This window comes from Lepisosteus oculatus, chromosome 18 (genome assembly GCF_040954835.1).
Source record: "Lepisosteus oculatus isolate fLepOcu1 chromosome 18, fLepOcu1.hap2, whole genome shotgun sequence".
In the NCBI taxonomy this organism is placed as follows: domain Eukaryota; kingdom Metazoa; phylum Chordata; class Actinopteri; order Semionotiformes; family Lepisosteidae; genus Lepisosteus; species Lepisosteus oculatus.
This window is the reverse complement of record NC_090713.1, coordinates 15,248,115-15,258,106: the sequence shown is the minus strand read 5'-3', so window position 1 is coordinate 15,258,106 and position 9,992 is coordinate 15,248,115. Positions and strand designations below refer to the sequence as shown.

Genomic DNA, 9,992 nt, shown 5'->3' with positions numbered 1-9,992 from the left:
GAGTAAGGGCTCGGCCGATTGTATCTCATCCTCTGCTCCTTATAAAGCTGCTCTCTGTCTAGTCCTGCTGTCCTGGGAGTGTTCATGCTAAACTGTTCATGTTGGCCCTGAATCCTGATGTTGGAGAAGTGAGCTTCACTTACCCCCCAGTTGGGAACCTGGATACAAAAATAAAGAGAGAATAGAAAGAGGAGAGGGAGGGAGTTGGAAACTTTAGACCTGAGGGTCTGAATGTTTGAGGTTTTAATACAGACACAATTGAGAAAGAGGACTGACCCCTTCAACTGTCGGTTATATAGAAGAACAGAAGACTGTCATGCAAAGAGAGAGCACACTCCCCATGAACATTAAAATAAGTTTTCAGTGTCTCTCCAGCCCCATAGATAAAACATGTCTTTCCTTCAACACTGTGAGGAATGTCCCATGGGACCACAAACATATAACAAGGTATTTTGTCAGATCTGAACTGAACATTTTGCCTCTCTTGTATTGCCCCAAAAGTATTAAGAGTGTTTAAGTCAGTGCAGTTAGTAATTGTGCTGCATCTGAACAAACAGAGCCAAGTGCAGTTTTAACCAGATTTTCTGCACTCCACCCCATTCCAGCTATGTTGGGTGAAATGCGGACATAGCTGATAAGTGGATTTGTGACAGTGTAAACTTATATAAAATGTGGGTTGCATGACTGTTTTTAATATGTGCATTTGCATGCTTCAGTCTCTGTAAAATACGTTTTTAGTTCAACTATTGATCCTGCTGTACCTGAACACACAAAACCAAGTACTGCTTTAACCAGACTCTCCACACTCCACTCCATTCAAGTTGGACTCAGCTGATTGTGTATAATCCTCTGCTCCTTATAAAGCTGCTTTCTGTCTAGTCCTGCTGTCCTGGGAGTGTTAATGTTAAACTGCTCATCTTGCTCTGTCACATCACGCAGCACCAAGCCTGTTTTTCTAGCACTGACTGGCTACTAGTGCAGCCTAACCCAGAAAGATAATTTGCATAGAAGACACTTCTGGGAGTGTTTATAGCCTTGTGAGTTTAACACTTCCAGACTGAGAGCTGCGCTTCATGGTAACAGAACCCACAGGAACAATGACTTTCTTCATCATATTTATCTGGACACTCCTCATCACTGATCAGGGTAGGAATGGGTTTGGATATTTTATAGAATTTAAAACATTTTTGTATTATGTGAAGAAGAAATCAAGATTTATGTTAATTTAAAAATAAAAAATATTAAAGCATCATAATAAATATCTTATTAATTTATTCTGTTTTCATACTGTATGTCTATCATATAATGTATTACTGATTTACAGAATAAATTGGTATTTTCAATACTTTCCCACTTTTTGCAATGTTTTCTTCATTTTCAGAATCTAGTGGACAGATTTTTGTGACCCACGCTCCTACAATATTGACTGCTCCAGGACAGACAGTCACTGTTAGCTTTAAGACCAGTCCTGCAGTGTACAATAATGATCGCCTCAGCTGGTACCAACAGAAAGCTGGAAAAGCTCCTAAACTCCTGATCTATCTTGCAACTACCCGTCGGACTGGGATCCCAGAGCATTTCAGTGGCAGTGGCAGTGACCATCACAGGAGTCCAGGCTGAAGAGGCACACAAACAAACTGAACTTCAATAAAATATATACTGTATATACAGTGGTGTGAAAAAGTGTTTGACCCCTTCCTGATTTATTTTTTTTTTTCATGTTTGTCACACTGAAATGTTTCAGATCGTCAAACAAATTGAAGTTTTAGACAAAGATAACACAAGGAAACACAAAATGCAGTTTTTAAATGAAGGTTTTTATTATTAAGGGAAAAAAAATCCAAACCCACATGGCCCTGTGTGAAAAAGTGATTGCTCCCCCTGTTAAAACATAAATCAACTGTGGTTTATCACATCTTTGGATAGCTGAGTTCAATTTCTCTAGCTACACCCAGGCCTGATTACTGCCACACCTGTTCTCAATCAAGAAATCACTTAAATAGGACCTGCCTGACAAAGTGAAGTAGGCCAAAAGATCCTCAAAAGCTAGACATCATACTGCGATCCAAAGAAATTATGGGAACAAATGAGAAACAGAGTAATTGAGATTTATCAGTTTGGAAAAGGTTATAAAGCCATTTCTAAAGCTTTGGGACTCCAGCGAACCACAGTGAGAGCCATTATCCACAAATGGCGAAAACATGGAACAGTGGTGAACCATCCCAGGAGGGGCCAGCTGACCAAAATTACCCCAAGAGCGCAGCAACGACTCATCCAAAGTAGAGAGTCAAAGTAGAGAGTCAAAATGACAGGAGAAGTGTTATGACAGTGATATTGCCATCAGCCTAGAGTAATTCTGTAATATTAATAATCTCCTTTTCTAATATTCTGTTTCAGACTTCAGTACAGATGCAGCCATTCAAAGTGCGCGGTACAGACATGTACCTGAGGTAATTGGCTACGGCGTCGCGCATCATGATGCAAGATGACGCGGGGTACCTCGGTACATGATTGGTTGACCGACACTTGGTCTGTCGTAGAAAGACTTACAGTAAACGTCTTTACTGTGCCCGTTGTAGATATTGAATTTAACCACTGAAGGGAAATCTTAGTAGCTGAGCATAAAAAGAATAGGAGCATACTGTAACGTGTGTGAAGGCCATAAACGATATTAATTTTGGAACATAAATATACAGTATATGGCTGGTCTTGGTACTTTAAAGAAAAACTACACACCAGTATTTCATTTCTCCCTAAACATTTTAAGCATCGAAGTCTTTAACTAAAGAGATACCGGATTCAACAAGCATACTTTTAGAATTTGATTAAAAGGGAATATAATATGGAATCGCATATCTAAAGAATTTAATAACGATATGATTAGTGTACTGCGACAGGGCTGTGTAGGGCTGTTTCGCTTCTCTTTTAATGTGACTTCCCTTGTAGTCTACTGGTCTACATGCCTGCCTACTAACTGTTGGGTTGTGTGTTCAAATCCAGCTGGTGCTGGACTTCTCTTTTAACAAACATTTCTTCGAAAAGATAGAATAGCAATATTATGGACAATCAATTGACTTTTTTATTTCAAAATATCACAACATGATCGATTCTAAGTCATTTTTGATAACAACAATAACAATAATAAAAACTCCCTTGCTTTTAACAGAACGTTTCATAATGTCTAACAACGAAAATTATTTAAACTGCAACGCATCATTCAACCAGAGCGCAAAATATCACAAGGATCCTCAAGAGCACAGCAAAGACTGTATTAAAAGATACTTGTATAAGATACATGAGAATCCAAGCTTTTTTATCTACGCTTTCTTTTCCGTATACCAGAGATTATGGTACCACTTCAGAAGGGTGTCAGCCACTCAGATTCCAGGAATCGGTACTTTAAAGAAAAAATACACACCAGTATTCCATTTCTCCCTAAACATTTTAAGCATCGAAGTCTTTAACTAACATGTGAAATAGCAGGTATAAAAAGTGGTAGTTCTAAGCTTTTCTGCTAATATAATATGGAATCGCGTATCTAAAGAAATTAATAACGATATAATTATATTCATATACTGCAACGCAGTAGTACATGCTGTACAACGTCTGTTGATTCTGTATGTGTAGGGCTGTTTCACTGCTTCTCATGTGACCTTTGCTGGTGGTACTGTGGTCTATGTTCCTGCCTTGTAAACCAGAAATTGTGTGTTCAAATCCAGCCCATCCTGTGTCTCTTCTCTTAAACAAAAAGTTGTTCTCTTTTCTCTTTGGTTTCTGTCAAAGCGCAATGAAACCTTTAACTTGATTCTTATGGATGCCCGGTCCCGCCAGGGATTTAAAAAAAACATGCAATCACATATCTAAAGAAATATGTAACAGTATGACTATGTTCATGCACAAATAGTAGCATGTGACACTTAGACTTGACTTTTTTTAGGGTAGACTTGACTTTATTGCCATGAGATATACAATAGATTGTCATTAAACAACCTTCTGTTTATTAATCTTCCTTGTTATGCACAGTGGGAATGGTAATGTAATGGGAATTAATTTAATCAAAAAGATCTCTCTGGGTGGGGCGCGGGACAGCCGGCAGGCAGGCGGTGGGTGACACAGAAGAAAAGAAAGGCAGGTTTTAACTCCGCAAGTCTGAGTTTTTGTGTCCGTCATCGTTACACTATCATTCTTTCCATTGAAAACCTGTTTATATGTGACCTTTCAGAACACCTATCTGTTTTCTTCCTAGCACAATTTATGAGCACTCTGTGATTAAATTAATTCTCATTACATTATCATTCTCACTGTGCATAACAAGGAAGATTAATAAACATAAAGTTGTTTAATGACAAACTATTGTTTATCTCATGGCTAGATAGTAAAGTCTAGCCAAAAAGAGAAAACATCGACTTTATTTAAACTCCAGCGAAAGTATTAATTACCATACTTTTATGGTACATGACTTTGCTAAAATGTATTTAAAAATAAAAATGATTACGCTTTGAGTGGAGTGTCCAGATAAAGTGCTATATTAGTGTAAGCAATTAATTAATTAAATTACAAATGCCAGCGGAGAGAGAGAGACACAGCTTTTCATTGTCAAAAAGTAATTGTTTTTTAATTTGTCAGCACCCAGACAAACGCAAACGCGTTTTAAATAAAATGCTTTATTCATTCTTAATCAGACTCACATTCCCGAATGTCCCCCCCCGCCCCGCCCCGCCCCACTCAACAATCCTAGGAAGAACACGAAACAGCCTGTTAATAAAATGGTTGCAATTTTGTTCGGTCAGTTATTTCTCCCAGAATTTGTAAATCGCATTGATCAGTTCTTGCTTTGTGTTGGCTTTAGCTCGATGACATTGGAACACAGCGACTCAGACACCCATTGAATGGAAAGGGACACTTTAATTTTTTGTACGGCTGGCACAGCACCCCACCACACCCATGCGCCAGCAGAGAGAGAGAGACACACACACACCGGTTTTCACTGTCATAAAGAAATTGTTTTTTTTACTTTTGTACCATTTTGTTTTTTACATTCCTCTTGTTTAACAGGAATGTTTTGTTTCTGGACATACTGTTAGACTAGGGGAAAAGAGCGCCTCCTTCTTCGAAGTATTTCGTTGATTCGATCACAAATTTTTTTCCAGTCGCACAAAGTAAGTGCTGAGATTCTCCGATTCACCATGCTACTAATGGTTTCTCGGAGATTGCAAAGCATGGCACTTTTGCCTCTGGACCCATCGAAATTTACTGATGTGGTCCACCCCCAGTAAATTTCAAAAGCCACAGGATTTCGAAACACGAGAGAGACAGAGACACACACAGTTTTTCATTGTCAAAAAGTAATTGTTTTTTACTTTGTCAGCACCCAGACAAACGCAAATGCATTTTTAATAAAATGCTTTTATTCCTTCTTTATCAGACTCACATTCCCGAATGTCTCCCGCCCCGGTCAACAATCCACATCTCTCCCCTTTTTACAAAATGACATTGTTGAAAACTGTTCCAGAGCAACTGTTGTTTCATCGGTGAAAAGTACATCATGAAATGTCTCCCCCTGTTCAATCCATTGGAGCACTTGTTTGAGTCTTTCCTCTTTGTTTTTTACCCTTATAATGGGGCATGTGTTGTTTTTTTTGTATCTCCATCCAAGCCTTCTGCGCACTCTTCTTATCGATGTCAGACTAACGCAAATACTGTACAATGTCTCGTGTTGACTTCCCGTTTCTTTTCATCTTCATTATTTGGTGTGAGAGAGTCTTCATGATTTGGCCACAGTCCGTCTCCTTACCAAAGCGATTCAGTGGTGCAGCTTGAAGTCTGTACCTGTATACCCATATCTTGATTTAAATACTTTTATTTTTTCACAATCTGGCAATGCCAGACAGAATTCACATTCGCTGCAGCCAAATGGCCTTGCAGATCAGAAAATCAAGGAACGCAACAATTATTGCCCGGCTCCTCAATGGGATAGCTTTACCGTGCTAATGCGTTGGTTTAACAGTCCGGGTGTGGCAAGCTTCTAATGTCTCCCGACTTCGGCGAAAAGGAACTTGTCTTTCATTGGAAGACAATGAACACATTCTAACCGTACATGAGAATATACAGATGCAGCCATTCAAAACGGGTGGGGTATTTCGTGGTATACCTCGGTGGCGTGTCGCATCAAAACGCGGTATCACCCGGTGTATCGCATCATTTAACGTCATGCCGGAAAGTATCCGGAATCACCTTGTAAAACCGCCAGGTGGAGCCAATACAGCTTAACCTCTCATGTACAGCATTTAAGCTTTTAAATTTAAACTGTGTATTACAGCATGTTAATCATCAGTCATTAAGAAGTTGGTATATTTTATGAAAGTACGATTGCTCAGTTGGACAAAAGTGCACAACCTACCTTTATCATAAATATTTTAATGATGCAGAAATATTTTATGCATAAAAGCCTTTACCGAAGATATTACTATAGTATTAATAACAGCCTGGACTCCTGTGATGGTCAGAGTGAAGTCAGTCCCAGATCCACTGCCACTGAAACGCTCTGGGATCCCAGTCTGACATAGTTGCTGCATAAATCAGGAATTTATTAGTTTCTCCAACTTTCTTTTGGTACCAGGCTAGGAATCTGTTATTGTATAGTGCTGCACTGGTCTTACAGTTCACAGTGACTGTCTGTCCAGGGAGAACAGATTTCATTGCTGGAGTCTGAGTCACAGTTACCTGTCCTCTGGATTCTGCAAATGAGAAAGTAGTAAATATCATTAAAATATCATTAAAAATTTAATTGATTTCCTGTTTTATACAAAACATTTCATTTTTACCTATAGTTGTAAACTACGTTCATCAAATATTTCAGACCCATTCCTACCTCGAGCAGAGACTAGGAGTGTCCAGATGAAAATAGTGATGAAGGTCATTGTTGCTGTGGGTTGTGTTTCCCTGAAGGGCAGCTCTCAGTCTTGAAGTGTTAAACTCACAGGGCTATAAACACTCCCAGAGCATGTACTGCCAATGCAAAGTGTCTTTTCTATGCAAATTGTCTTCCTGGCTTTAGCAGCACTTGTAGCCAGTCAGTGCTGGAAACACAGGCTTGGTGGTGTTTGTTGTGACAGAAAAAGATTAACAGTTTAGCATGAACACTCCCAGAACCGCAGGACTAGACAGAGAGCAGCTCTATAAGGAAACGAGAATGAGACACAATCAGCTGAGACCTTTTTCCATTCAGCATAGCATGAATGGATTGGGGTGTTGAGAGTTTGGTTAAATCAGCACTTGGCTCTGTGTGTTTAGACACATTACTGGTGGAGGTGATACCATGTTTAACAGAGACTGAAGTTTGCAAATACACAGTTTGTATTTCATATTCTACAGCTATTGGAATATTAATAAACAGCTATTACTTAAAATCACATTTTACTTAAGCTAAACACTTACAGTAAATACAGGCTTTTTGTTTAATTAGGGCTGCACAGTTTATGACTCAGACAGAGGTTCGATCTGTCTTCCCTTGGCTGGCTAAGGGCTGAATTCTCTAAAACGTGAGATTGCATAATTGATTTTTAGTGCTTTCAACACAGAAGCTGTCAAAAATACTCATGTCCAGACTGACTCTGTCTATCATTGTCGTGAAAAGAGCATGTTTATAAAGGGCTGTGCCTCAGACCTCTTTAGAGATTCATCAGCCTTACTCTGCTGACCACACTCAGCTGAGAACCTCATCCACCCCTGTCAACCCTTCACTTGCGACCCCAAGTGGTTTAGTCCTATATCTACAGTCTCTCCACAGTTTCCTATTGCCAACTAGGGACTCTATGTCACAAACCATCGTTCCACTTATACTATAGTTAACTAGCTATTGAAGTTAATTGGCCAGTTTTGAACGTAGTGGGCACCACCATTAGCATTGTCAACTCTAAGCTCTAAGATCATACAAATACTGATCTCTGGGTTTACATCAGAAACATTTAGGCACACACTGCTCTCTGGGTTTACATTATGTACACTTAGACACAGTCTGAGATACAGTATATCAGTTATATCACCCTGTAACTCCCGGAAGAGAAGAAGGTTACTGCTGGAAAGGTGATAATTGGACCAGTAGGGGGAGCTAACTCTGTGGTCTGTGTGGGTCCTAATGCCCCAGTATAGTGACAGTCAACATATACTGTACAAAGGAGCCGTTCTTCGGATGAGACCTTAACAAGGTGCTGACTCTCTATGGTCATTAAAAATCTCAGCGTGTTTATTGAAAAGAGTAGGGGTGTTACCCCTGGCATCCTACCTAAATTTCCCATGTCCTCTACTCATCATGGCCTCCTCCTGGGACACTTTGGCTGCTGTTGCATCATCCAGGTGAGGCTACACTTTGGTGGCGGTGGAGGGGAGTCCCCATTCCCTGTAAAGCTCTTTGAGTGTCAAGAGAAGAGCCGTATAAATTAAATATTAATGAAAATGGAGGTGGACCTTGTCAGGCAGCTCCAATCCCCCTAGGGAAATCTGCAACACAACATTGTGTCCTGATATTGTCATGCCCTCTTCATCTGGAGGGCGCTCCTACTCTGTCCTGTCCCTAGTTCCCTGTACTTTGCTTGTCCATCCGCTGTGTCTTTGTCTGGGGCTATATATTTCTGGGTCACACTTTCCTCCTCACACAGCATTGAGGTTTAGAATTTCTTGAGACTCGCCTAGCACCAGGTCGCTCCATGTCCGTGGCCTGAGGGCATAGGTTTCTATATAGCATTTCCTGGACAGCTGAACCCGGGCTAAACCCTGTTCCGCCACTACGCATAGGGTCTTTTTTCACTTTGGGCAGAAGAGACCAAAGACTATACTCCTCATGGAATTGACAGTCTTGTCTCTTTGTGTTCAGATACAGCAAGATTACTGTATGCAAACAGAAACAAACATAATCTAAAAGTAAACTAGCAGTCAGCAGTGTCTTTCAATTACATGACTTGCAGACAGAGACAGAGAAGTCTTAGCTCCTGCCAATGACTCTAAAACTGCACCAGAAGGTATCACTACTGTGTCTCCTAGTATGTAAATGCAGGTAACTAGATAACTAGCTACTGTAAGTGCCTGTATAGTGTTAAATAACAACAGCTCCTTCTAGATACAGTCAGAAGAACATAAAAACATGTTACAAACTATAAGAGGATGTTTGACTCATCTATCTCAGTTCACAAATGAAGCATTTGTGCTGAAATCAGTATAGTTAAAGTGCTAATAATTAATTATTAAGTGTAAAACAAAAAAAACACTGAAAGTTTAAATTATGTAAATAAGTGTTAAATGAATTGTTCCAAATATTTTACCATATGCTGTTTGATTTTTTTATTTCGTAATCCGGTGAACAGCAGTGTAAGTTTATGACTCCAAGCACAGACTAGCCTGGTATCGAAGATGCCAGGCTGAAGATGCAACAGATTGTTACTGTCAGAGTTACCATGAGCTCAATAATAGCTGTCTCTCCCTCCAGTGTTACACACATAGAAATAACTCCCTCAGCAGGTCAGCTGCGACCTGAAGCTGAGGCTGAAAGTAATGACACTGTCACGATTATAGTTCCCCCTCCTTAAGGGTGCTCCAGCCCTTTCACTTAAGACTTTATTCTATGCACCTGCTCCCTATTCCCAGCCCACCTTAAAAGCCAGGCGCTGACGCTCATCCGGGTTCTGCATCTGATTTCCATATCGTGCGAGTCCGGGACCTGGAAGCGCCTGGTCCCGTTAAGGTTTTAATCTCTGTTCCTGTTCCCGTTCCTGTTCCCCGTCCGCCGGTTCCGACCCGGCCTTCATGGTTTTTAATTCCTTCTTCTAATGGATCTTCTGGTTTTGGACTTTCTCGTGTGTTTTTGGATACTCTAAGGATTACTCTTTGGGATTGTTCGCCTCGGCCACACCTCCCCCGTGCACCAGCGCAACTTGGACACGACCCCCTGTCTTCAGCCCCGTATTCCTGCATGACGTTTCCCAGTGTTTCCCCACTCC

The 9,992-nt window shown here is 40.4% G+C and overlaps 1 long non-coding RNA gene across 1 annotated transcript; it reads left to right on the top strand.

Annotated features, from left to right (window-relative positions):
• The first annotated feature begins 992 nt into the window (after positions 1-992).
• LOC138223932 (uncharacterized) lies at positions 993-1,683 on the top strand. Its single transcript, XR_011182351.1, has 2 exons — positions 993-1,146; positions 1,382-1,683. It is a non-coding gene; the product is annotated as an uncharacterized lncRNA (long non-coding RNA).
• Positions 1,684-9,992: the final 8,309 nt, after the last annotated feature.